The sequence below is a fragment of the Triticum dicoccoides genome, chromosome 1B (genome assembly GCF_002162155.2).
Source record: "Triticum dicoccoides isolate Atlit2015 ecotype Zavitan chromosome 1B, WEW_v2.0, whole genome shotgun sequence".
Taxonomy (NCBI): Eukaryota; Viridiplantae; Streptophyta; class Magnoliopsida; order Poales; family Poaceae; genus Triticum; species Triticum dicoccoides.
The window spans coordinates 617,300,836-617,328,769 of record NC_041381.1 but is presented as its reverse complement, the minus strand read 5'-3'; positions in this window follow the sequence as shown (position 1 = coordinate 617,328,769).

The following is a 27,934-nucleotide window of genomic DNA, read 5'->3' as shown; positions in this document are numbered from 1 at the left end:
TAAATGTGTTGGGTCATGGCACTGGGAGCTCCTAGTCAGCGCCTTCAGCGCCAACTAGGAGTTTTGGCGCCCACGCAGTTGCGCTCTTGGGCTGGCCCAATACGGGCGCGCGCGCAAAAGGGAATTAAGGGAAAAAGTTAGAGCCAGCGAATGTATCGAACCTGCGACCTCATGTATTGTTCTACGTTGCGCTAACCGCTCGGCCCCTTGCGCGGGTTTGAACTATAACTTTGTTACCTTTTTATATTCTTTCTTCTTTGCTTTACCTTCTTTCCCTTATTTCCTTTCTTTCCTTCCTTTCCCTTCTTTCCCTCCTTTACCTTCTTTCCTTTTTTTCCTTTACTTCATTTTTAGTTTTCTGGTTTTTTATTCTTCCTTACTTGATAAAAAAATTCATATTCGTGAACCCTTTTCAAACCGATGAACTTTTGTCATTTGTTGATGACATTTTTTTTCAAATTTGATGAATTTTTGAAAAAAATCACAAATTCGAAAAGAAGTTCATCAGATTTGAAAAAAGTTTAAAATAATTGAAAATAAATCATTGATTTTGAACAGAAGTTCATCAAATTTGATAAGAGTTCATCAAATTTGGAAAAGATTTCATTGAAATTGAAGAAAGTTCATCGAATCAGAAAAAAAGTTCATCAAATTTGAGAAAAGTTCATCATAATTGGAAAAAGTTCATCGAATCTGAGAAAAGTTCATCGAATTTGAGAAAAGTTCATTATAATTAGAAAAAGTTCATCGAATCCGAAAAAAAGTTCATCAATTTTGAAAAAAGTTCAGCGGATTTGAAGAAAAAGTTCACCGATTTGAAAACAGTTCATCAGAAAAATGAAAAAAAGTTAATGGATTTAAAAAACTACACAAATATTTGAAAAAATAGTTCATCAATTTGAAAGAAAAGTTCATTGAATTTGAAAAGGTTCATTGAATTTGAAAAAGTTCATATAATTTCAAAATTAGTTCATCGATTTGACGAAAAAGTTCATGTATGTGCAAGATAATTTATTGTCCCACGAAGATGAAAAAAGAAAAGAAAAAGGAAACAAAAAGGAAAAAGCAAAACGAAATAAAATGAAAAAAACTAAAGAAACGGAACCGAAAGAATAAGGGGAAGGAAAGGTTCTAATTAACCACATTCAAGTGATTGACGGGGTGGTTGCACCAGTATATACTGAAGAGAGTGGTTGTTGGTTCGAGTATCCGCGAGCGCACTCTTTTTGGCGGATTAAAACCACAGAAGAAACACAGAAGAAAAAACTCCTATATGGGACGGCCCAGCGCGGGGCGCTGCAGGCACCCGTTTACAAAATACACATTAACGGGCGCCTGCAGCGTCAAATAGGATTTGCCCATGGCATCGCCAATGGAAGGGAAGGCTGAAACGATGGACCTTACCTATTGGGCTTTTTAGTGTCCAGTTTGATGAAGTGTACGTGTAAAGCCCAAGAAAAAACCGAGTCGGAGGCGGGTATCTATTTCTCCTACTTTAGTTGAATCGAATTTGACTACAGCCGGTCCTTGAAGAAGGTTAAAACAGCAAACTTGATAATCACCATTGTGGTTTTGCGTAGTTAAGAACGGTTCTTGGTAGAAGCTCGTAACAACCACGTAAAACTTGCAACAACAAAGTAGAGGACGTCTAACTTGTTTCTGTAGGGCATGTTGTGATATGATATGGGCAAGACATGATGTGATACTTTGTTGTATGAGATGATCATGTTTTGTAATATCGACAACCGGCAGGAGCCTTAGGGTTGTCTCTTAATTATTGTATGAAATGCAAGCGCCATGTAATTTCTTTACTTTATCTCTATGCGTTAGCAATAGTTGTAGAAGCAATAGTTGGCGAGACGACCCTGATACGTCCATTTTGCATCATGCTTTTATATCAATATTTACTGCATTATGGGCTGTTATTACACAATTTATCTCATTACTTATGGCTATTCTCTCTTATTTTACAAGGTTTACCATGAAGAGGGGGAATGCTGGCAGCTAGAATTCTGGCTGGAAAAGGAGAAAACATTGGAAACCTATTCTGCACAACTCCAAAAGTCCTGAAACTCCACGAAACAACTTTTTGGGATTTATAAGAATTTCTGAGCGAAAGAAATAGGCCAAGGGGAGGCACACTATCTCCTGGGCCCCCTGGTGGGCCTCCGGCGTCCATCTTCTTCTATATCATCACTTTTACCCTGGAAAAAATAGTGGGCAAGCTTACGGGACGGAACTCTGCCGCCACGAGGCGGAACCTTGGCGGAACCAATCTAGGGCTCTGGCAGAGCTGTTCAGCCGGGGACACTTTCCTCCGGGAGGGGGAAATCATCACCAACGTCATCACCAACGATCCTCTCATCGGGAGGGGGTTAATCTCCATCAACATCTTCACCAGCACCATCTCCTCTCAAACCCTAGTTCATCTCTTGTATCCAATCTTGTATCCAAAACCACAAATTGGTACCTGTGGGTTGCTAGTAGTGTTGATTACTCCTTGTAGTTGATACTTATTAGTTTACATGGTGGAAGATCATATGTTCAGATCCTTAATGCATATTATTACACCTCTGATTATGAACATGAATATGCTTTGTGAGTAGTTACGTTTGTTCCTGAGGACATGGGTGAAGTCTTGCTATTAGTAGTCATGTGAATTTGGTATTCGTTTGATATTTTGATGAGATGTATGTTGTCTTCTCCTCTAGTGGTGTCATGTGAACGTCGACTACACGACACTTCACCATTATTGGGCCTAGAGGAGGGCATAGGGAAGTAATAAGTAGATGCTGGGTTGCTAGAGTGAAAGAAGCTTAAACCCTAGTTTATGCGTTGCTTCGTTAGGGGCTGATTTGGATCCATATGTTTCATGCTATGGTTAGGTTTACCTTAATACTTTTGTTGTAGTTGTGGATGCTTGCAATAGGGATTGGGCCACCTTGCTGCACATCATTTACTTTATTTGCTTGTTACTCGTTACTATTTATCTTATCATAAAACTATCTATCACCTACAATTTCAGTGCTTGCAGAAAACCTTACTGAAAACCGCTTACCATTTCCTTCTGCTCCTCGTTGGGTTCGACACTCTTACTTATCGAAAGGACTACGATAGATCCCCTACACTTGTGGGTCATCAAGACTCTTTTCTGGCGCCGTTGCCGGGGAGCGTAGCGCTTTTGGTGAGTGGAACTTGGTAAGTAAACATTTATATAGTGTGCTGGAATTTTCTGTTACTTGTCACTATGGAAACTAATCCTTAGAGGGGCTTGTTTGGGGTATCTTCACCCCAACCAGAAGAGCAAAGAGTTGCTCCTCAACCTAATGAACTTTATGAAAATATTCACTTTGATATTCCTTCGGGTATGATAGAGAAACTACTAGCTAATCCATTTGCAGGAGATGGAACATTGCATCCCGATTTACACCTTATCTTTGTGGATGAAGTTTGTGGATTATTTAAGCTTGTAGGTATTCCCGATGATGTTGTCAAAAGGAAGGTCTTCCCTTTATCTTTGAAGGGAGATGCATCGACATGGTATAGGCTATGTGATGATACGAGATCTTGGAATTATAAGCGATTGAAGTTGGAATTTCACCAGAAGTTCTATCCTATGCATCTTGTTCATCGTGATCGTAATTACATATATAATTTCTGGCCTTGCGAAGGAGAAAGCATCGCTCAAGCTTGGGGGAGGCAAGTCAATGGTATATTCATGCCCCAATCATGAGCTCTCTTGGGAAATGATTATTCAGAATTTTTATGCTCGGCTTTCTCTTGATAATCGCAACCTGCTCGATACTTCATGTGCTGGTTCTTATATGCTGAAGACTATTGATTTCAAATGGGACTTATTGGAAAGAATTAAACGCAACTCTGAAGATTGGGGTTCCGACGATGGTAAGTAGTCAGGTATGACACCTAAGTTCGATTGTGTTAAATATTTTATGGGTACCGATGCTTTTCGTGGATTTAGCGCCAAGTATGGACTTGACTCTGAGATAGTAGCTACTTTTTGTGAAACTTTTGCTACTCATGCTTATCTCCCTAAAGAGAAGTGGTTTAAATATAATCCTCCTGTTGAAGTGAAAGTAGTTGCACCTATTACAGTCGAAGAAAAGACTATTACCTATAGTGATCCTATTGTTCCTACTACTTATGTTGAAAGACCTCCTTTCCCCGTTAGGATAAAGGATCATGCTAAAGCTTCGACTGCTGTTCGTAAGAGTAATACTAGGACTTATACACCTCCTGAGCAAATTAATGTTGAACCTAGTATTTCTATGGTTAAAGATCTCTTGGATGAGGACTTAGATGGGCATGTTATTTCTTTCTGTGGTGCGACTGCTAATATTGCTAGGCCAGACACTAAAACACGTAGACCTGTCGTAGGCACGCCTGCTATTTCTGTTAAAATAGGAGATTGTTGTTATCATGGCTTATGTGATATGGGTGCTAGTGCCAGCGCTATCCCTTATGATTTATATAAAGAAATTATGCACGACATTGCACCCGTTGAATTAAAAGACATTGATGTTACTATTAGGCTTGCTAATAGGGATACCATTAAACCTGTTGGGATTGTTAGAGATGTTGAAGTTTTGTGTGAGAAGGTTAAATATCCTGCTGATTTTCTTGTTCTTGCTTCCCCACAAGATGCCTTTTGTCCCATTATTTTTGGTAGACCCTTCTTGAATACTGCTAGTGCTAAGATTAATTGTGAAAAGAATATTGTCACTATTGGCATAGATGGTATGTCTCATGAGTTTAATTTCGCTAAGTTTAGTAGACAACCTCGTGAAAGGGAACCACCTAGTAAGGATGAGATTATCGGTCTTGCTTCCATTGTTGTTCTTCCAACTGATCCGTTAGAACAATATTTGCTAGACCATGAAAATGATATGTTTATTAAGGAAAGGGAATAAATAGATGAGGTGTTCCTTAATCAGGAACCTATGCTGAAACATAACCTTCCCATTGAAATTCTTGGGGATCCCCCTCCACCCAAGGATGATCCCGTGTTTGAACTCAAACCATTACCTGATACACTCAAACCATTACCTGATAATCTTAAGTATGCTTATCTTGATGAAAAAGAAATATATCCTGTTATTATTAGTGCTAACCTTCCAGAGAAAGAAGAAGAAAGATTATTGAAAACTCTGAAGAAGCACCGAGCAGCTATTGGATATACTCTGGATGATCTTAAGGGCATTAGTCCCACGTTATGTCAACACAAGATTTCAGTGGAGAAAGATACTAAACCAGTTAGAGATCCTCAACGACGACTAAATCCAAAAATGAAAGAAGTGGTAAGAAAGGAGATACTAAAGCTGCTTGAGGCAGGTATTATTTATCCCGTTGCTGATAGTGAATGGGTAAGCCCTGTCCATTGTGTCCCTAAAAAGGGAGGTATTGCCGTCGTTCCTAATGATAAAGATGAATTGATCCCTCAAAGAATTATTACAGGTTATAGGATGGTAATCGATTTTTGTAAGTTAAATAAAGCTACTAAGAAAGATCATTACCCTTTACCTTTTATTGATCAAATGCTAGAAAGGCTATCCAAATACGCACATTTTTGCTTTCTAGATGGTTATTCTGGTTTCTCTCAGATACCTATGTCAGCGAAGGATCAATCTAAAACTAATTTTACTTTCCCTTTTGGTACTTTTGCTTATAGACGTATACCTTTTGGTTTATGTAATGCACCTGCTACCTTTCAAAGATGCATGATGGCTATATTCTCTGATTTTTGTGAAAAGATTTGTGAGGTATTCATGGATGACTTCTCTGTCTATGGATCCTCTTTTTGATGATAGTTTGAGCAACCTTGATCGAGTTTTGCAGAGATGCGAAGACACTAGTCTCGTCCTGAATTGGGAAAAGTGTCACTTTATGCTTAACGAAGGCATTGTCTTGGGGCACAAGATCTCCGAGAGAGGTATTGAAGTTGATAAAGCCAAAGTTGATGCTATTGAAAAGATGCCATGTCCCAAGGACATAAAAGGTATAAGAAGTTTCCTTGGTCATGTCGATTTTTATAGGAGGTTCATTAAGGACTTCTCTAAAATCTCTAGGCCTCTGACTAATTTATTGCAAAAAGATATTCCTTTTGTCTTTGATGATGATTGTGTAGAAGCGTTTGAAGTGCTTAAGAAAGCTTTGATCACTTCACCTATTGTTCAGCCACCTGATTGGAATTTACCTTTTGAAATTATGTGCGATGCTAGTGATTATGCTGTAGGTGCTGTTTTAGGGCAAAGAGTTGATAAGAAATTGAATGTTATCCAGTATGCTAGTAAGACTCTTAATACTGCCCAGAGAAATTATCCTACTACTAAAAAAGAGTTCTTAGCAGTTGTGTTTGCATGTGATAAGTTCAGACCTTATATTGTTGATTCCAAAGTTACTATTCACACTGATCATGCTGCTATTAAATATCTTATGGAAAAGAATGATGCTAAGCCTAGACTCATTAGATGGGTTCTCTTGCTCCAAGAGTTTGATTTGCACATTATTGATAGAAAGGGAGCTGAGAACCCTGTTGCAGATAACTTGTCTAGGTTAGAGAATGTTCTTTATGACCCACTGCCTATTAATGATAGCTTCCCTGATGAACAATTAGCGGTCGTCAATGCTTCTCGTACTGCTCCTTGGTATGCTGATTATGCTAATTACATTGTTGCTAAATATTTATCGCCTAGTTTCACATACCAGCAAAAGAAAAAGTTCTTTTATGATTTAAGACATTACTTCTGGGATGATCCACACCTTTATAAAGAATGAGTAGATGGTGTTATTAGATGTTGTGTGCCTGAGCATGAACAGGAACAGATCCTACGCAAGTGTCACTCTGAATCTTATGGAGGACACCACGCTGGAGATAAAACTGCACACAAGGTACTACGATCTGGTTTTTATTGGCCTACTCTCTTCAAAGATGCTCGTAAGTTTGTCTTATCTTGTGATGAATGTCAAAGAATAGGTAACATTAGTAGACGTCAAGAAATGCCTATGAATTATTCTCTTGTTATTGAACCGTTTGATGTTTGGGGCTTTGACTATATGGGACCTTTTCCTGCCTCTAATGGTTATACACATATTTTAGTTACTGTTGATTACGTTACTAAGTGGGTAGAAGCTATTCCAACTAGTAGTGCTGATCATAACACTTCTATTAAAATGCTTCAAGAAGTTATTTTCCGAGGTTTGGAGTCCCTAGATATCTTATGACTGATGGTGGCTCACATTTTATTCATGGTGCTTTCCGTAAGATGCTTGCTAAGTATGCTGTCAATCATAGAATAGCATCTCCTTATCATCTGCAGTCTAGTGGTCAAGTAGAGTTGAGCAATAGAGAGCTCAAATTAATTTTGCAAAAGACTATGAATAGATCTAGAAAGAATTGGTCCAAAAAACTTGCTGATGCATTATGGGCTTATAGGACTGCATACAAAAATCCTATGGGCATGTCTCCTTATAAGATGGTTTATGGAAAAGCATGTCATTTACCTCTTGAACTGGAACAAAAGCATATTGGGCTATTAAAGAGCTCAATTATGACTTCAAACTTGCCGGTGAGAAGAGGTTATTTGATATTAGCTCACTTGATGAATGGAGAACCCAAGCCTATGAGAATGCCAAGCTTTTCAAAGAAAAAGTCAAACGCTGGCATGATAAGAGGATACAAAAGCGTGAGTTTAACGTAGGAGATTATGTGTTATTATTCAACTCTCACTTAAGATTTTTTGCAGGAAAACTTCTCTCAAAATGGGAAGGTCCCTACGTTATCAAGGAGGTCTATCATTCTGGTGCCATAAAAATCAATAACTTCGAAGGCACAAATACTAGGGTGGTAAACGGTCAAAGAATTAAACATTATATTTCAGGTAATCCTATCAATGTTGAAACTAATATTATTGAAACTGTAACCCATGAGGAATACATAAGGGACACTTTCCAGAATGTTCCAGACTCCAAAAAGGCATAGGTATGTGGTATGGTAAGTAAACCAACTCCAAAACAACTCCAATGGCAATTTTTATCAGTTTTGGAATATTTAAGAATTTTAGGAAGAAAGAAGTATTCCGAAAGGGACACAAGGCTCCCACGAGAGTGGAGGGCGCCCCCCTGTAGGGCGCGCCCCCTGTCTCGTGAGCACCTCGTGTGCCTCCCGGACTCCGTTTTCTTGCACTTTACATATTTTGGTCGGTAAAAATTCATTATATATACTCCCGAAGGTTTTGACCACCCTATCACGCAAATATCCTCTGTTTTCGTTTCGAGTTGTTTCCGTTGCAGATTTAGAGCACCATGACTTCACCCTCCTCCAACAATGAAGACAAGGATGCTTGGCTTTTGAAGATAGAGCTGAAAAGAGAAGAACCAGAAGAGATCAACAAGGATGAAGGGATCAAGGAAGCCATGGAGGTTCAAGCTCCGACGGTGAAAGAAGAAGATATCCCTCAACCTTTACCTAACCTCTTTACTCCAACAGAGATTGAAGCTTTCAAGATGATTGAGTTAGCTCACATACAGAACAAGTATCTCACGCAGGAGAATATTCTGTTGAAGGATCATATTGTTGGGTTAAAGGGCATTATCCGCAAGTTGGAGGAGCTTTTACGCTCAATGTGCGATTATCCAACGTCATCATCACCACCTCCATCACCTCCGAGGACATAATCACATGGGTATGGGCACTCCCCCTTGGAAACTGCCAAGCTTGGGGGAGGTGCCCCGGTATCGTATCACCATCACACTCCTATCTTTACCGCTTTATTTAGTTTGATCCTTTTAGTAGTATCTTGATCTAGTAGATTGAAGTTTTGATATCAAGTAGTTTGAATTTTGCTTTGTGATCTCTTTTTGTATTCGAGTCCGCGAGCTATCTATAATAAAGATTAGTGTTGAGTCAAGGGCTTTGCTATGTGCTATGATCTTGAGAAAGTAGAAAGAATAAAAGAGTTCATATTAATCTTATGGATAGTGATAACTTCACATATAGAAAGTACGAGGCATAAAAATTGTTGGGAGTTGATGAACGTAGCCTTGGTCATCGTTGCAATTAATAGGAAGTAATAAGGGAAGAGAGGTTCACATATAAATACACTATCTTGGACATCTTTTATGATTGGGAGCACTCATTAAGTATAACATGCTAAAAGAGTTGATGGTGGACAAGGAAGACAACGTAATGGTTTATGTTTTCTCACATCTCAGTTAAGGTATGTTGTCATTGACCTTCCAAACATGTTGAGCTTGCCTTTCACCCTCATGATAGCCAAATTCCTAGCACCAAGTAAAATTCTACTTGTGCTTCCAAATACCCTTAAACCCAGTCTTGCCATGAGAGTCCACCATATCTACCTATGGATTGAGTAAGATCCTTCAAGTAAGTTGTCATCGGTGAAAGCAATAAAAATTGCTCTCTAATTATGTATAACTTATTAGTCCGGAGAAAATAAGCTTTGTACGAACTTGTTGTGGAAGTAATAAAAGCGACGGACTGCATAATAAAGGTCCACATACAAGGGGCAATATAAAGTGACGTTCTCTTGCATTAAGATTTTATGCATCAACCCTAAAAGCGCATGACAACCTCTACTTCCCTCTGCGAAGGACCTATCTTTTACTTCATGTTCTTACTTTATGCTTTTATTTTGCGCTTGAGTCAAGGTGATCTCCACCTTTCCCTTTTTCATTTTATCCTTTGGCAAGCTCTTCGTGTTTGAAAGATCATGATATACATATCCAATTGGATGTTCATTAGCATGGGCTATTATTGTTGACATCACCTAAAGGTGAATACGTTGGGACTTGGGAGGCAACACAATAAGCCCCTATCTTTCTCAGTATCCGTCTAAAACTCCATAACCACAAGTATTGCCTGAGTGTTAGCAATTGTAGAATACTATATGATAGTTGAGTATGTGGACTTGCTGGAAAGCTCTTATTGACTCTTTCTAATGTTACGATAAATTGCAATTGCTTCAATGACTGAGATTATGTTTGTTAGTTCCCAATGAAATTTCTGAACCATACATGACATTGTGATTGATTGTTACTTGAGCATAGGAAATCATATGACAAAATCTACATATGTTGCTGTTATTAGATTGATCATGATGCCCTCGTGTCCGTATTTTATTTTTATCGACACCTCTATCTCTAAAAATGTGGACATATTTTTCGATTTCGGCTTGCGTTTGAGGACAAGCGAGGTCTAAGCTTGGAGGAGTTGATACGTCCATTTTGCATCATGCTTTTATATCAATATTTATTGCATTATGGGCTGTTATTACACAATATATCTCATTACTTATGGTTATTCTCTCTTATTTTACAAGGTTTACCATGAAGAGGGGGGGGGGGTGCCGGCAGCTGGAATTCTGGCTGGAAAAGGAGCAAACGTTGGAAACCTATTCTGCACAACTCCAAAAGTCATGAAACTCAACAAAACAACTTTTTGGGATTTATAAGAATTTCTGAGCGAAAGAAATAGGCCAGGGGGGCCACACCCTGTCCAGGAGACAAGGGCACGCCCCCCCTATAGGGCGCACCCCCTATCTCCTGCCCCCTGGTGGGCCTCCGGCATCCATCTTCTGCTATATCATCACTTTTACCCTGGAAAAAATCGTGGGCAAGCTTACGGGACGAAACTCCACCGCCACGAGGCGGAACCTTGGCAGAACCAATCTAGGGCTCTGGCAGAGCTGTTCTACCAGGGACACTTCCCTCCGGGAGGGGGAAATCACCACCAACGTCATCACCAACGATCCTCTCATCAGGAGGGGGTCAATCTCCATCAACATCTTCACCAGCACCATCTCCTCTCAAACCCTAGTTCATCTCTTGTATCCAATCTTGTATCCAAAACCACAAATTGGTACCTGTGGGTTGCTAGTAGTGTTGATTACTCCTTGTAGTTGATACTTATTGGTTTACTTGGTGGAAGATCATATGTTCAGATCCTTAATGCATATTATTACACCTCTGATTATGAACATGAATATGCTTTGTGAGTAGTTACGTTTGTTCCTGAGGACATGGGTGAAGTCTTGCTATTAGTAGTCATGTGAATTTGGTATTCGTTCGATATTTTGATGAGATGTATGTTGTCTTCTCCTCTAGTGGTGTCATGTGAACGTCGACTACACGACACTTCACCATTATTGGGCTAGAGGAGGGAATAGGGAAGTAATAAGTAGATGATGGGTTGCTAGAGTGATAGAAGCTTAAACCCTAGTTTATGCCTTGCTTCGTTAGGGGCTGATTTGGATCCATATGTTTCATGCTATGGTTAGGTTTACCTTAATACTTTTGTTGTAGTTGTGGATGCTTGCAATAGGGGTTAATCATAAGTGGGATGCTTGTCCAAGTAAGGGCAGTACCCAAGCACCGGTCCACCCACATATCAAATTATCAAAGTACCGAACGTGAATCATATGAACGTGATGAAAACTAGCTTGACGATAATTCCCAATGTGTCCTCGGGAGCTCCTTTCTCATTATTAGAAATTGTCCAGGCTTATCCTTTTCTACACAAAGGATTGGGCCACCTTGCTGCACCTTATTTACTTTATTTGCTTGTTACTCGTTACTATTTATCTTATCATAAAACTATCTATCACCTAGAATTTCAGTTCTTGCAGAAAACCTTACTGAAAACTGCTTATCATTTCCTTCTGCTCCTCGTTGGGTTCGACACTCTTACTTATCGAAAGGACTACAATAGATCCCCTACACTTCTGGGTCATCAGACCCCGACGAAACGATGGAGATCAAGGTATCGGGCCAGTGGCGATGGAGATCATGACGATGCTTTGGAGATGGAGATCAAAAGCACAAGATGATGATGGCTGTATCATGTCACATATTTTGATTGCATGTGAAGTTTATCCTTTATGCATCTTATTTTGCTTAGAACGTCAGTGGCATTATAAGATGACCCCTTTACTAAATTTCAAGATAAAAGTGTTCTCCCTGAGTATGCACCATTGCCAAAGTTCATTGTTTCGAAGCACCTCGTGATGATCGGGCATGATAGACTCTACATTCACATACAACGTGTGTAAGACAGTTTTGCATATGCAGAATACTTGGGTTAAACTTGACGAGCCTAGCATGTACAAACATGGTCTCAGAACACTGGAGACCAAAAGGTCGAACATGAGTCATATAGTAGATATGATCAACATAGAGATGTTTGATAACCCACAAGTATAGGGGATCGCAACAGTTTTTGAGGGTAGAGTATTCAACCCAAATTTTCTGATTCGACACAAGGGGAGCCAAAGAATATTCTCAAGTATTAGCAACTGAGTTGTCAATTCAACCACACCTGAAAGACTTAATATCTGCAGCAAAGTATTTAGTAGCAAAGTAGTATGGATGTAACGGTAACGGTGGCAAAAGTAACAGTAGCAGTTTTGTAGTAATCATAACAGTGGCGACGGAGAAGTAACTAAGCAAAGATCAATATGTGAAAAGCTCGTAGGCAATTGATCAATGATGGATAATTATGTCGGATGCGATTCATCATGCAACAGTTATAACATAGGGTGAAGCAGAATTACCTCCAGTTCATCAATGTAATGTAGACATGTATTCCGAATATAGTCATACGTGCTTATGGTAAAGAACTTGCATGACATCTTTTGTCCTACCCTCCCGTGGCAGAGGGGTCCTATTGGAAACTAAGGGATATTAAGGCCTCCTTTTAATAGAGTACCGGACCATCACCGGGAAGTGTCCCGACTATTGTCACCCCGGAGTTTGCCGGACCATAACACGTAGTAGGTGACTATTGACTTGCAAGATAGGATCAAGAACTCACATATATTCATGAAAACATAATAGGTTCAGATCTGAAATCATGGCACTCGGGCCCTAGTGACAAGCATTAAGCATGGCAAAGTCATAACAACATCAATCTTAGAACATAATGGATACTAGGGATCAAACCCTAACAAAACTAACTCGATTACATGGTAAATATCATCCAAACTATCACCGTCTAGCAAGCCTACGATAGGATTACTCACGCACCGCGGTGAGCATCATGAAATTGGTGATGGAGGATGGTTGATGATGATGATTGATACGTCCATTTTGCATCATGCTTTTAGATCAACTTTATTACATTATGGGTTGTTATTACACATTATGTCACAATACTTATGGCTATTCTCGCTTATTTTACAAGGATTACCATGAAGAGGGAGAATGTCGGCAGCTGGGATTCTGGCTGGAAAAGGAGCAAATATTGGAAACCTATTCTGCACAGCTCCAAAAGTCCTGAAACTCCACGAAAGTCAATTTTGGAATTAATAAGAATTTTTGGGCAAAGAAAGTACCCGAAGGGGGCCCACACCCTGGCCAGGAGGGTGGGGGCGCCCCCCCTACTGGGCGCGCCCCCTGTCTCTTGGGCCCCATGTTGGCCCTCTGGTGCCCATCTTCTGCTATATGAAGGCTTTCGCCCTGGAAAAAAATCAGAGGCAAGCTTACGGGACGAAACTCCGCCGCCACGAGGTGGAACCTTGGTGGAATCAATCTAGGGCTCCGGCGGAGCTGTTCTGATGGGGAAACTTCCCTCTGGGAGGGGGAAATCATCGCCATCATCATCACCAATGATCCTCTCATCGGGAGGGGGTCAATCTCCATCAACATCTTCACCAGCACCATCTCCTCTCAAAACCCTAGTTGATCTCTTGTATCCAATCTTGTATCAAAACCACAAATTGGTACATGTGGGTTGCTAGTAGTGTTGATTACTCATTGTAGTTGATGCTAATTGGTTTACTTGGTGGAAGATCATATGTTCAGATCCTTAATGCATATTAATACTCCTCTGATCATGCACATGAATATGCTTTGTGAGTAGTTACATTTGTTCCTGAGGACATGGGTGAAGTCTTGCTATTAATAGTCATGTGAATTTGGTATTCGTTCAATATTTTGATGAGATGTATGTTGTCTCTCCTCTAGTGGTGTTATATGAACGCCGACTACATGACACTTCACCATTATTTGGGCCTAGAGGAAGGCATTGGGAAGTAATAAGTAGATGATGGGTTGCTAGAGTGACAGAAGCTTAAACCCTAGTTTATGCGTTGCTTCGTAAGGGGCTGATTTGGATCCATATGTTTCATGATATGGTTAGGTTTACCTTAATACTTATTTTGTAGTTGCGGATGCTTGCAATAGGGGTTAATCATAAGTGGGATGCTTGTCCAAGTAAGGGTAGTACCCAAGCACCGGTCCACCCACATATCAAATTATCAAAGTACCGAATGCGAATCATATGAGCGTTATGAAAACTAGCTTGACGATAATTCCTATGTGTCCTCGGGAGCGCTTTTCTCATTTTAAGAAATTATCCAGGCTTGTCCTTTGCTACAAAAAGGATTGGGCCACCTTGCTGCACTTTATTTACTTTCATTGCTTATTACTCGTTACAAATTATCTTATCACAAAACTATCTGTTACCTACAATTTCAGTGCTTGCAGAGATTACCTTACTGAAAACCGCTTGTCATTTCTTTATACTCCTCGTTGGGTTCGACACTCTTAATTATAAAAAGGAGTATGAGAGAAGCCCTACACTTGTGGGTCATCAAGACTCTTTTCTGGCGCCGTTGCTGGGGGTGAAGCGCCTTTGGTGAGTGGAACTTGGTAAGGAAACATTTATATAGTGTGCTGAAATTTTCAGTCACTTGTTACTATGGAAACTAATCCTTTGAGGGGCTTGTTTGGGGTATCTTCACCCTGACCAGTAGAGTAAATAGTTTCTCCTCAACCTACTGAACCTACTAAAAATATTTACTTTGAGATTCCTTCGGGTATGATGGAGAAACTGCTAGCTAATCCCTTTGTAGGAGATGGAACATTGCATCCCGATTTACACCTTATCTTTCTGGATGAAGTTTGTGGATTATTTAAGCTTGCAGGTATTCCCGATGATGTTGTCAAAAGGAAGGTCTTCCCTTTATCTTTGAAGGGAGATGCATTGACATGGTATAGGCTATGTGATGATACGGGATCTTGGAACTATAAACGATTGAAGTTGGAATTTCACCAGAAGTTCTATCCTATGCATCTTGTTCATCGTGATCGCAATTACATATATAATTTCCGGCCTCGCGAAGGAGAAAGCATCGCTCAAGCTTGGGGTAGGCTTAAGTCAATGTTATATTCATGCCGCAATCATGAGCTCTCAAGAGAAATGATTATTCAAAAAAATTATGCTCGGCTTTCTCTCAATGATCGCACCATGCTCGATACTTCCTATGCTGGTTCTTATATGCTGAAGACTACTGAATTCAAGTGGGACTTATTGGAAAGAATTAAACACAACTCTGAAGATTGGGGTTCCAACGATGGTAAGGAGTCAGGTATAACACCTAAGTTTGATTGTGTTAAATCTTTTATGGATACCGATGCTTTTCATGGATTTAGCGCTAAATATGGACTTGACTCTGAGATAGTAGCTTCTTTGTGTGAATCTTTTGCTGCTCACGTTGATCTCCCTAAGGAGAAGTGGTTTAAATATAATCCTCCCATCAAAGTAAAATTAGTTGCACCTATTACAGTTGAAGAAAAGACTATCACTTATGATGATCCTATTGTTCCTACTACTTATGTTGAGAAACCTCCTTTCCCTGTTAGGATAAAGGATCATGCTAAAACTTCAACTGTTGTTCGTAAGAGTAATACTAGAACATATACACCTCCTAAGCAAATTAAAGTTGAACCTAGTATTCTTATGGTTAAAGATCTCTTGGATGATGATATAGATGGGCATGTTATTTATTACTATGGTGAGGCTGCTAACATTGCTAAACCCGATGCGAAAATACATAGACCTGTTGTAGGCATGCCTGTTATTTCTGTTAAAATAGGAGATCATTGTTATAATGGCTTATGTGATATGGGTGCTAGCGCTAGTGCAATACCCCATTCCCTATATAAGGAAATTATGCATGATATTGCACCCGCTGAAATAGAAGGTATTGATGTTACTATTAAGCTTGCCAATAGGGATACTATTTCACCAATTGGGATTGTTAGAGATGTTGATGTCTTATGTGGGAAAGTCAAATATCCTGCTGATTTCCTTGTTCTTGGTTCCCCACAAGATGACTTTTGTCCCATTATATTTGGTAGACCCATCTTGAATACTGTTAATGCTAGGATTGATTGTGAAAAGGATATTGTTACAATTGGCTTAGGGGATATGTCTCATGACTTTAATTTTGCTAAGCTTCGTAGACAACCCCGTGATAAAGAATCACCTAGTAAGGATGAGATTATTGGTCTTGCTTCTATTGTTGTACCTCCTACTGATCCATTAGAACAATATTTGCTAGACCATGAAAATGATATGTTTATGGATGAAAGAAGTGAAATAGATAAAGTATTCCTTCAACAGGGTCCTATTCTGAAATACAACCTACCTGTTGAAATCCTAGGGGATCCCCCTCCACCCAAGGGTGATCCCGTGTTTGAGCTCAAACCATTACCTGATAAACTTAAGTATGCTTATATGAAAAGAAAATATATCCTGTTAATATTAGTGCTAACCTTTCAGAGCAAGAAGAAGAAAGATTATTGAAAACTCTGAAAAAGCACCGTGCTACTATTGGATATACTCTGGATGATCTTAAGGGCATTAGTCCCACTCTATGCCAACACAAAATTAAAGTGGAGAAAGATGCCAAACCAGTTAGAGATCCTCAACGACTCTTAAATCCTAAGATGAAAGAAGTGGTAAGAAAGGAGATACTAAAACTCCTTGAGGCAGGTATAATTTATCCTGTTGCTGATAGTGAATGGGTAAGTCCTGTCCATTGTGTTCCTAAAAAGGGAGGTATTACTGTCGTTCCTAATGATAAAGATGAATTGATCCCGCAAATAATTATTACAGGTTATAGGATGGTAATTGATTTCTGTAAATTAATAAAGCTACTAAGAAAGATCATTAAGCTTTACCCTTTATTGATCAAATGCTAGAAAGACTATCCAAACACACACATTTCTGCTTTCTAGATGGTTATTCTGGTTTCTCTCAAATACCTGTATCAGCGGAGGATCAGTCAAAAACTACTTTTACTTGCCCTTTCGGTACTTTTGCTTATAGACGTATGCCTTTTGGTTTATGTAATGCACCTGCTACCTTTCAAAGATGCATGATGGCTATATTCTATGACTTCTGTGAAAAGATTTGTGAGGTATTAATGGATGATTTCTCCATTTATGGATCCTATTTTGATGTCTGCTTAAGCAACCTTGATCGAGTTTTGTAGAGATGTGAAGACACTAGTCTTGTCTTGAATTGGGAAAAGTGCCACTTTATGGTTAATGAAGGCATTGTCTTGGGGCATAAGATTTCCGAGAGAGGTATCGAAGTTGATAAAGCTAAAGTTGATGCTATTGAAAAGATGCCATGTCCCAAGGACATAAAAGGTATAAGAAGTTTCCTTGGTCATGCCGGTTTTTACAGGAGGTTCATTAAGGACTTTTCTAAAATCTCTAGGCATCTGACTAATTTATTGCAAAAAGATATTCCTTTTATATTTGATGATGATTGTGTAGAAGCATTTGAAATACTTAAGAAAGCTTTGATTACTGCACCTATTGTTCAGCCACCTGATTGGAATTTACCCTTTGAAATTATGTGTGATGCTAGTGATTATGCTGTAGGTGTTGTTCTAGGACAGAGAGTTGATAAGAAATTGAATGTTATCCAGTATGCTAGTGAAACTCTTGACACTGCCCAAAGAAACTATGCTACTACTGAAAAAGAATTCTTAGCAGTTGTATTTGCTTGTGATAAGTTCAGACCTTATATTGTTGATTCCAAAGTTACTATTCACACTGATCATGCTGCTATTAAATATCTTATGGAAAAGAAAGATGCTAAGCCTAGACTTATTAGATGGGTTCTCTTGCTCCAAGAATTTGATTTGCATATTATTGATAGAAAGCGAGCTGAGAACCCCGTTGCAGACAACTTGTCTAGGTTAGAGAATGTTCTTGATGACCCACTACCTATTGATGATAGCTTTCCTGATGAACAACTAGCGGTCATTAATGCTTCTCGTACTGCTCCTTGGTATGCTGATTATGCTAATTACATTGTTGCTAAATTTATACCACCTAGTTTCACATACCAGCAAAAGAAAAAGTTCTTTTATGATTTAAGACATTACTTCTGGGATGACCCACACCTTTATAAAGAAGGAGTGGATGGTGTTATTAGACGTTGCGTACCTAATCATGAACAGGAACAGATCCTACGCAAGTGTCACTCCGAACCATATGGAGGACACCACGGTGGAGACAGAACTGCACATAAGGTATTGCAATCCGTTTTTTATTGGCCTACTCTCTTCAAAGATGCTCGTAAGTTTGTCTTGTCTTGTGATGAATGCCAAAGAAATGGTAATATTAGTACACGTCAAGAAATTCCTATGAACTATTCTTTTGTTATTGAGCCATTTGATGTTTGGGGCTTTGATTATATGGGACCTTTTCCTGGCTCTAATGGTTACACACATTTTTAGTTGCTGTTGATTACGTTACTAAGTGGGTAGAAGCTATTCCAACTAGTAGTGCTGATCATAACACTTCTATTAAGATGTTTAAAGAAGTTATTTTTCCAAGGTTTGGAGTCCCTAGATATCTTATGACTAATGGTGGTTCATATTTTATTCATGGTGCTTTCCGTAAGATGCTTGCTAAGTATGATGTTAATCATAGAATTGCATCTCCTTATCACCCGCAGTCTAGTGGTCAAGTAGAATTGAACAATAGAGAGCTCAAATTAATTTTGCAAAAGACTGTCAATAGATCTAGAAAGAATTGGTCCAAGAAACTTGTTGATGCATTATGGGCTTATAGAACTGCATATAAAAATCCTATGGGTATGTCTCTGTATAAGATGGTTTATGGAAAAGCGTGTCACTTACCTCTTAAACTTGAACATAACGCATATTGGGCTATTAAAGAGCTTAACTATGACTTCAAACTTGCCGGTGAGAAGAGGTTATTTGATATTAGCTCACTTGATGAATGGAGAACCCAAGCCTATGAAAATGCCAAGCTGTTTAAAGAAAAAGTTAAAAGATGGCATGACAAAAGGATACAAAAGCGAGAATTTAACGTAGGTGATTATGTGTTGCTATTCAACTGTCGTTTAAGATTTTTTGCAGGAAAACTTCTCTCTAAATGGGAAGTTCCTTACGTTGTCGAGGAGGTCTATCGTTCCGGTGCCATAAAAATGAACAACTTCGAAGGCACAAGTCTGAGGGTGGTGAACAGTCAAAGAATCAAGCATTATATCTCAGGTAATCCTATCAATATGGAAACTAATATTATTGAGACCGTAACCCCGGAGGAATACATAAGGGACACTTTCCAGAATGTTTCAGACTCCGAAAAGGAATAGGTATGTGGTACGGTAAGTAAACCGCCTCCAAAACAATTCTAATGGCAATTTTTCTCCGCTTTGGAATATTTAAGAATTTTGGAAGAAAGAAGTAATCCGGGAAGGACACGAGGCCTCCACGAGGGTGGAGGGCGCGCCCACCCTTACTGGGTGCGCCCCCCTGTCTCGTGAGCACCTCGTGTACCTCCCGGACTCCGTTTTCTTGCACGTTACGTATTTTAGTCGGTAAAAATTCATTGTAGAATCTCCCGAAGGTTTTGACCACCATATCACGCAAATATCCTCTGTTTTCGTTTCGAGCTATTTTTCAGACAGGTCTAGAGCATCATGACATCACCCTCCTTCAACAATGAATACAAGGACGCTTGGCTATTGAAGATAGAGCTGAAAAGAGAAGAACCTAAGGAGATCAGCAAAGATGAAGGGATCAAGAGGGACATGGAGAATCAAGCTCCGGCGGTGGATGAAGAAAACAGCCCTCAACCTTTACCTAACCTCTTTACTCCAACTGAGATTGAAGCTTTCAAGATGATTTAGTTAGCCCGCATACAGAACAAGTATCTCACACAGGAGAATATTTTGTTGAAGGATCATATCTCCGGACTCAAGGGCATTATCCGCAAGTTGGAGGAGCTTTTACGCTCGATGTGCGATTATCCACCATCATCATCACCACCTTCACCACCTTCGAGGACATAACCACATGGGTATGGGCACTCCCCTTAGCAACTGCCAAGCTTGGGGGAGGTGCCCTGGTATCGTATCACCATCACACTCTTATCTTTACTGTTTTACTTAGTTCGATCCTTTTAGTAATATCTTGATCTAGTAGATTGAAGTTTTGGTATGAATTAGTTTTGAGTTTTGCTTTGTGATCTCTTTATGTAATCGAGTTCGTGAGCTATCTATAATAAAGATTAGTGTTGAGTCAAGGGTTTTTGCTATCTTGCTATGATCTTGAGGAACTAGAAAGAATAAAAAGAATAAAAGAGTTCGTATTCATCTTTTGGATAGTAATGACTTCACATATAAAAAGTTTGAGGTATAAAAGTTATTGAGAGTTGACAAACATAGTTTTGGTCATCGTTGCAATTAATAGGAAGTAATAAAGAAAGAGAGGTTTGCACATATAAATATACTATCTTGGACATCTTTTATGATTGTGAGCACTCATTAAGTATGACATGCTCAAGAGTTGATGTTGGACAAGGAAGACAATGTAATGGTTTATCTTTTCTCACATCTCAGTTAAAATATATTGCCATTGATCTTCCCAACATGTTGAGCTTGCCTTTCCCTCTCATGCTAGCCAAAATTCCTTGCACCAAGTAGAGATACTACTTGTGCTTCCAAACATCCTTGAACCCAGTTTTTGCCATGAGAGTCCACCATATCTACCTATGGATTGAGTAAGATCCTTCAATTAAGTTGTCATGTTGCAAGCAATAAAAATTGCTCTCTAAATATGTATGACTTATTAGTGCAGAGAAAATAAGCTTTATACGATCGAGTTATATGGAAGTAATAAAAGCGACGGACTACATAATAAAGGTTCATATCACAAGTGGCAATATAAAGTGACGTTCTTTTGCATTAAGATTTTATGCATCCAACCCTAAAAGCACATGACAACCTCTGCTTCCCTCTACGAAGGGCCTATCTTTTACTTTATGCAAGAGTCAAAGTGATCTTCACCTTTCCCTTTTTCATTTTATTTTTTGGCAAGCACCTCGTGTTGGAAAGATCCTGATATATATATCCAATTGGATGTAAGTTAGTATGAGCTATTATTGTTGACATCACCCAAAGGTGAGTACGTTGGGAGGTAACATTATAAGCCCCTATCTTTCCCGGTGTTCGATTAAAACTCCATAACCACAAGTATTGCGTGAGTGTTAGCAGTTGCAGAAGACTATATGACAGTTGAGTTTGTGGACTTGCTGAAAAGCTCTATTCTTGACTCTTTCTGATGTTATGATAAATTGCAATTGCTTCAATGACTGAGATTATAGTTTGCTAGTTTTCAATAAAGTTTCTGAGCGATACTTGACATTGTGAATAGATTATTACTTGAGCATAAGAAATCATATGCCAAAATCTATATATGTTGCCGTTATAAGAATGATCATGATGCCCTCATGTCTGTATTTTATTTTTATCGACACCTCTATCTCTAAACATGTGGACATATTTTTCGATTTCGGCTTCCGCTTGAGGACAAGCGAGGTCTAAGCTTGGGGGAGTTGATACGTCCATTTTGCATCATGCTTTTATATCAATATTTATTGCATTATGGGCTCACATATTGCGAGCCTTGGTTCTTTCTTCCTTTAAGAACCACCTTGGTATATTTTCCTAAACATTTTCTTCCTGTGAAAAATTTCTGAAATTTTAATGACTCAAAATAAAAGTGAACCAAACTCAACAAGATTGATAGCAACTACTCCAACAAGTGCCTGGAGGCTATATCATGCATTAAAACTACTTTGGACCATATAAATTTGACATGCAAGCTCAAGAACAGGGTCACCTCAGCAGCAAAAATTTGCAATAAATAAAGCACTAGAACAAAAATTAATTGGACCATTGGAGGAGTCACATACCGAAGAACAATCCCCCAAAGCAGTTTTGTGAATGGAGCTTTGAGCAAGGAGATCGAAAATGGCAGCAAAACAAACTAGAACACGAGTTTGAGCTATGGGATGATTTTTTCTGGAGGAAGACGAAGTGTGTGGGTGCTGGAATAAGTGGAGGGGGCCACGTGGGGCCCACGAGGTAGGGGGCGCGCCCCAGGGGGTGGGCGCGCCATGTGCCCTCATGGCCAAATGGTGGGCCCCCCTTGTGTGTTCTAAGTGCCAGAAATTCTTAAACAGTCTACAAAAAATCATACTCCATTTTTAGGGCATTTGGAGAACTTTTATTTTCGTGGTATTTTTTTATTCCACGGATAATTTAGAAAACAAACATAAAATACTAATTTTGCTTTATTTAATCTAAATAACAGAAAGTAAAAGAAGGGTACAGAGAATTGTGCTTTCTAACTTCATCCATCTCATGCTCATCAAAAGGAATCCACTAACAAGGTTGATCAAGTCTTGTTAACAAACTTCTTCCGAATGACATGAAACCGGAGAATTTTCGAATAACACTAAGTTACCTCAACGGGGATATGCATGTCCTCAACAATAAGAATATCATATTTCTTTTTGACAGTAGGAAGAGGGAATTCAAAGCCTCCAATAGTAATAGTTGAAATTTTTCCAATAGAATTGATACTATGAACTTGAGGTTGTTTCTTTGGAAAGTGTACCGTATGCTCATTACCATTAACATGAAAACTGACATTGCCTTTGTTGCAATCAATAATAGCCCCCGCAGTATTGAGAAAAGGTCTACCAAGAATGATCGACATACTGTCGTCCTCAGGAATATCAAGAATAACAAAGTCCGTTAAGATAGCAACGTTTGCAACCACAACAGGCACATCCTCACAAACACCGACGGGTATAGCGGTTGATTTATTGGCCATTTGCAAGGAGATTTCAGTAGGTGTCAACTTATTCAAATCAAGTCTACGATATAAAGAGAGATGCATAACACTAACACCGGCTCCAAGATCACATAAAGAAGTTTTAACATAGTTTCTTTAAATGGAGCATGGTATAGTTGGTACTCCTGGATCTCCAAGTTTCTTTGGTATTCCACCCTTAAAAGTATAATTAGCAAGCATGGTGGAAATTTCAGCTTCCGGTATCATTCTTTTTTTTGTAATAATATCTTTCATATACTTAGCATAGTGATTCATTTTAAGCATATCAGTCAAACGCATACGCAAGAAGATAGGTCTAATCATTTCAACAAAGCACTCAAAATCCTCATCATCCTTTTTCTTGGATTGCTTAGGAGGAAAAGGCATGGGTTTCTGAACCCATGATTCTCTTTCTTTGGCATGCTTCCTAGCAACGAAGTCTCTCTCATCATAACATTGATTGTTTGATTATGGGTTATCAAGATCAACAGCAGGTTCAATCTCTACATCATTGTTATTACTAGGTTGAGTATCAACATGAGCATCATCATTAACAATATCACTAGGTTCATGTTCATTACTAGATTGTGTTTCAGCATCACAAATAGAAATATCATTGGGATTCTCAGGTATGTCAATAACAGGTTCACTAGAAGCATGCAAAGTCCTATCATTTTTCTTCTTCTTCTTAGAAGGACTAGGTGCATCAACATTAGTTCTATGAGAATCTTGCTCAACTCTCTTAGGGTGGCCCTTAGGATACAAAGGTTCCTGGGTCATTCTACCACCTCTAGTCATAACTCTAACAGCATTATCATTATTTTTATTATTTAACTCATTGAGCAAATCATCTTGTTCTTTAAGTACATGTTCTACTTGAGTGGTAACCATGGATGCATGTTTACTAATAAGCTTAAGGTCACCTTTAACTCTAGACATATAATCACTCAAGTGTTCAATCATATAAGCATTATGTTTCAATTGTCTACCAACATAAGCATTAAAGTCTTCTTGTTTAACAATAAAATTATCAAACTCATCCAAGCATTGGCTAACAAACTTGTTATGAGGAATATCACCTTCATCAAATCTATAGAGAGAATTTACCTTTACTACCTGTATCGGGTTATCAAGACCATGTATTTCTTCAATAGGTGGTAAATTCTTAACATCTCCAGCTTTAATACCTTTTTCTTTCATAGATTTCTTTGCCTCTTGCATATCTTCAGGACTGAGAAATAGAATACCCCTTTTCTTCGGAGTTGGCTTAGGAGTTGGTTCAGGAAGTGTCCAATCATTATCATTGCTCAAAATATTATTCAATAGCAATTCAGCTTGCTCAACAGTTCTTTCCCTGAAAACACAACCAGCGCAACTATCCAGGTGGTCTATGGAAGCATCGGTTAGTCCATTATAAAAGATATCAAGTATTTCATTTTTCTTGAGAGGATGATCAGGCAAAGCATTAAGTAATCGGAGAATCCTCCCCCAAGCTTGTGGGAGACTCTCTTCTTAAATTTGCACAAAATTAAATATTTCGCTTAAGGCAGCTTGTTTCTTATGAGCGGGGAAATATTTCACAGAGAAGTAATAAATCATATCCTGGGGACTACGCACACAACCAGGAGCGAGAGAATTAAACCATATTTTAGCATCACCCTTTAATAGAAAAGGAAACAATTTAAGGATATAGTAATAACGAATTTTTTCCTCATGCGTAAATAGGGTGGCTATATCATTCAATTTAGTAAGATGTGCCACAACAGTTTCAGAATCATAGCCATAGAAAGGATCAGATTCAACCAAAGTAATTAACTCAGGATCGACAAAGAAATCATAATCCTTATCAGTAACACAGATAGGTGAAGTAGCAAAAGTAGGGTCATATTTCATTCTAGCATTCAGAGACTTTTCTTTCAGCTTAGCTAACGATTTCTTAAGATCATATATATCATTGCAAGCAAGAAAGTCTCTAGCAGTTTCTTCATCCATAACATAACCCTCAGGTACAGCAAGCAATTCATATCTAGGGGGAGAATCTGCATCATCACTTTCATCAATATTATGAGTTTCAATAATTTCATTCTCTCTAACCCTAGCAAGTTGTTCATCAAGAAATTCACCTAATGACATAGTATTATCAAGCATAGAAGTAGTATCATCATAAGCATCATGCATAGCATAAGTGGCATCATCAATAACATTAGACATATCAGAATCAATAGCAGGTGCAGGTGTAGGTGTCGCAAATTTACTCATAATAGAAGGTGACTCAAGTGCAAAGCTAGATGGCAATTCCTTACCTCCCCTCGTAGTTGAGGGGAAAATCTTGGTTCTTTCATCTTTCAAGTTCCTCATAGTGATCAATAGATATAAATCCCAAGTGGCTCAAAGAATAGAGCTATGCTCCCCGGCAACAGCGCCAGAAAAAGGTTTTAATAACCCACAAGTATAGGGGATCGCAACAGTTTTCGAGGGTAGAGTATTCAACCCAAATTTATTGATTCGACACAAGGGGGGCCAAAGAATATTCTCAAGTATTAGTAGCTGAGTTGTCAATTTAACCACACCTGAAAGACTTAATATCTGCAACAAAGTATTTAATAGAAAAGTAGTATGGAAGTAACGGTAACGGTGGCAAAAGTAACAGTAGCAGTTTTGTAGTAATCGTAACTGTGGCTACAGAGAAGTAACTAAGCAAAGATCAATATGTGAAAAGCTCGTAGGAAATGGATCAATGATGGATAATTACGTCGGATGCAATTCATCATGCAATGGTTATAACATAGGGTGACACAGAACTAACTCCAGTTCATCAATGTAATGTAGGCATGTTTTTCGAATATAGTCATACGTGCTTATGGAAAAGAACTTGCATGGCATCTTTTGTCCTACCCTCCCGTGGCAGCGGCGTCCTATTGGAAACTAAGGGATATTAAGGCCTCCTTTTAGTAGAGTACCAGACCATCACCGGGAAGTGTCCCGACTATTGTCACTCCGGGGTTTGTCGTACCATAACACGTAGTAGGTGACTATTAATTAACTTGCAAGATAGGATCAAGAACTCACATATATTCATGAAAACGTAATATGTTCAGATCTGAAATCATGGCACTTGGGCCCTAGTGACAACCATTAAGCATGGCAAAGTCATAGCAACATCAATCTTAGAACATAATGGATACTAGGGATCAAACCCTAACAAAACTAACTCGATTACATGGTAAATCTCATCCAACCCATCACCGTCCAGCAAGCCTACGATGGGATTACTCATGCACGGCGGTGAGCATCATGAAATTGGTGATGGAGGATGGTTGATGATGATGATGGTGATGGATTCCCCTCTCCAGAGCCCCGAACGGACTCCTGATCAGCCCTCCCGAGGAAGATTCGGGCTTGGTGATGGCTCCGTATCGTAAAACCCGATAAATCATTCTCTCTGTTTTTTTCTCCCCAAACATGAATATATGGAGTTGGAGTTGAGGTCGGTGGAGGTCCAGGGGGGCCACGAGGTAGGGGGCGCCCCAGGGGGTGGGCGCGCCCTGCACCCTCATGGACAGGGTGTGGGTGTCGGTGTAAAAAATGGTGGATCTTGGGTAGGGGGTCCCGAACTGTGTGTCTAAGGTTGATGGTGACAGGAGGCGGGGGACACGATGTTTACCCAGGTTTGGGCCCTCTCTATGGAGGTAATACCCTACTTCCTGCTTGATTGATCTTGATGAATATGAGTATTACAAGAGTTGATCTACCATGAGATTGTAATGGCTAAAACCCTAGAAGTCTAGCATGAATGATTATGATTATGATGATTAGCCCTACGGACTAAACCCTCCAGTTTATATAAACACCAGAGGGGATTAGGGTTGTACAATGGTTACAGAGAAAGGAATCTTCATATCCGGTCGCCAAGCTTGCCTTCCACGCCAAGGAGAGTCCCATACGGACATGGGAGAGAGTCTTCTGTCTTGTATCTTCACGGCCCAACAGTCCGGCCCATGCTACATAGTTCGGCCGTCCGAGGACCCCTTAATCTAGGACTCCCTAGGTAGCCCCTGAACCAGGCTTCAATGACGAGGTGTCCAGCGCGCAGATTGTCTTCAGCATTGCAAGGCGGGTTCCTTCTCCGAATACTCCAAAATAGCCTTTGAACATGAGAATCGTGTCTGGCTCTGCAAAACAAATTCCACACACAACCGTAGAGAGTATAATATTTCACGAGTCCAATCCGCTGACAACTTTTTGTAGCGTGACATCACGTCGCTGCCCGGTCATTATTTCGAACCTCTTTTAGCCTGCCGCTCCATATTTCGAGATGCAGTTTCATTGGCACGTCTTGCAAAGCAGAGATTGTGTCCCCTTATTGCAGGAATCTCATCAATACGAGCATGGGTAATCCCACCGTATCATTTGCATGGCCCTTGGGAATAGGCGAATTTTTAGGGCGGGTGGGGAGGCGCTTGATATTCACTACCTTTATAAAGAGATAAGGATTCACCCCTTTCACCCACGCCTTATCTCTTCTCTGCCTCCCCCATTCTGGAGCTCCAGTGCCCAAGTTCTCATCTTTTCCGCCCCAAGAAAGCACTCCAGCCATGTCCGGATCAGGAGCGCAGGGCAAGTGGATGGCCTCCTCCGTCAAGGAGAAGGACATTACGAAGCTCTGGGAGGCTGGGTATTTGGCCAAGGAAATCGCCCACCGGCTTCCGGCCAAGGGACATATCGTCCCCACACCAGAGCCCCATGAGAGGGTAGTATTCATCCCCCACTTCGTCCGCGGGTTGGGATTTCCTCTCCACCCGTTCGTCCGCGGAGTCATGTTCTACTATGGGTTGGATTTCCACGATCTGGCCCCCAATTCTTTCCTCAACATCTTGACATTCATTGTCGTGTGTGAGGCCTTCCTCTGCATCCCACCCCACTTTGGATTATGGTTAAAGATCTTCAAT